Raw genomic sequence first — 2,182 nt, 5'->3', positions numbered from 1 at the left:
ATCTAATTCCTCACTACGCAGAGAAGGCGCAGCCGCTAACGGAAATGACCAAGAAAATGGAAAAGAACAAGGTCTCTTGGAACGCCGAAAGAGAAGCCGCCTTTGAAACGCTCAAACAGGCGCTAGCGTCCGGACCCATAGTGAAGGCTCCAGATCTTAAACGCGGGTTTATACTCCGCAGTGACGCCTCCGACACTTGCATCGGCGCAGTCCTTATGCAGGAACACAATCAAGTTTTGCACCCCGTATCATATGCTAGCCGTCAGCTATTGCCTCGAGAGCAAAACTACTCAGCAATTGAGCGCGAGTGCTTGGCATTAGTTTGGGCTATAGAAAGGTTCCATATATTTTTATACGGAACACACTTTATAGTTCAAACTGATCACCAACCATTGCAATATTTGTCACGAGCAAAGCACCTTAATAGCAGGGTATTGCGATGGAGTCTAGCTCTACAAGAATATACCTTTCATGTAGAACATATCAAGGGATCCGAAAATGTTGGGGCGGATTACATGAGTAGAATACAGGGGGGTCTACAACCCGACCCCTCTTGATCTTGCAGTTACTCAAGCAAGGTCGTATCATCGCAGTACCATGCTATTAATCTTTAATGTCACAATTTTTATTGTTGTGCTTTGTCTGAATCAGTGTTATTTTTTTTCCTTTATGTGTAAGTGTGTTTGTTACGTGAACTATGCCATAAATAGTGCAAACTCGTGAACGGACAATAACTGTGGTGTTCCGAGCATACGGGAAATGTGTCCCGCACTAAGCGGCAGTTTTCCCTCAGAAAACTTTATAAAAAAGGGGCTTATGTGATGTGTGGTGCGCGACACGGTGCAGTGGTGCGCGACGGTGGTGCGCGACGGTGATATTTGTAGTGTGCGACAAGGTGCGGTGGTTGGAGACAAGGAGCAGACGACAAGGAGAGCGCGCGCCGAGGCGAATTTGGAAAACGACGACACCGAAGACCGCCCGGCGCGTGAACACGCGGCACAAAGAAACAAAGAAACAAACGAAGCGCCATCCAATTGGAAAGAACCACGGCGCTCACGGGGGCCAATGACCGATGCCCACGGAGCCCGAAGGTGACCAATCCGAAAGGGACACACGGGCCAGAGGGAAGAAAAACGAGGCAGTGACCGAAGAGAAGGGCGAGTTCGAGAAGCGGCGCCGGGCGAAGGACGACCACCGGACCGGGAGCTGAAGACAGGCCGTCGGGTTCCGGACCCGAGCCTCCACGACTTCACCTGGCCGGGGCCTCCTGCCAGCCAGTTCCCAGACGTCGCCACTCCACCCGACCACGGATGGCTGCCCGAGGTCGATGAACTCGTGAGCCCGCAGGCAGAACGCAAACAGTTGGGCCACGGGCCTGAGTTTGCACCGAGCTGCCTGGCCACGACGCCGCCTCCAACTAACTGTCCGGGCCGCCACGCCGCCAGCGTGCCTTCTACAAGCCAGCGCTGCTACGCTCGGGTTTCCTGCCCATCGCTCAGCGACGCCGAAACGTTGGTGAGACGAACGCCGCCTTCTTTCGTCGCCTTGCCGCCACCCTTCCACATGGAACTGTGTTACGCGCGCTATCACCTATGCCAAGCCCTAACTCTGTGTGGTGTTTAACTTGGATTTTTTTTCTTGTGTCCTCCTTTCTATTTATTACTTCTGCTTTTCCCTTAATTTCTCCTACTTTCCATCTTAACGTGTATATTAAATGTCTTGTTCTGCTCTTTAAAACCAACGGCTTCGTCCTTTGATTCGGTCCTCTGAGGCTCTGCCTCAGAGACCTGCCTTCAAACAAGAACCTGCTCATCACAAATTGGCGTCCACGACAGGACGCCAGAACGCCACCATCGTCGGCTCGTGCTGCCGAGCCGCCTGTCTTCTTCCTCTGAGCCAGAGCTGCCACACTCTGGTAGCCGGTCCGATACAGCGACCTTTGGTGAGACCAACAACGCTTCTCTCGTCGTCTCCGCTTCGCCGCGTCGAGACTGTAGTGCATACGCACACCCGCAGCCTGCCCGAACTTGCCTCATAACATTAGCGTTCCAGCTACGTGTTTTCATGTTATCTTTGTGTGTTTGTTTTTATGGGTTAATTTTCGTTTCTAGTTTCATTAAAAGTTTGTGTGTGTGTTTCTCGACAAACGGCTTCGTCCTTTGATTCGGTCCTCTGAGGCTCT

Source organism: Dermacentor silvarum, chromosome 1 (genome assembly GCF_013339745.2).
Source record: "Dermacentor silvarum isolate Dsil-2018 chromosome 1, BIME_Dsil_1.4, whole genome shotgun sequence".
In the NCBI taxonomy this organism is placed as follows: domain Eukaryota; kingdom Metazoa; phylum Arthropoda; class Arachnida; order Ixodida; family Ixodidae; genus Dermacentor; species Dermacentor silvarum.
The sequence above is the reverse complement of the archived record's forward strand: the minus strand, read 5'-3'. Positions refer to the sequence as shown.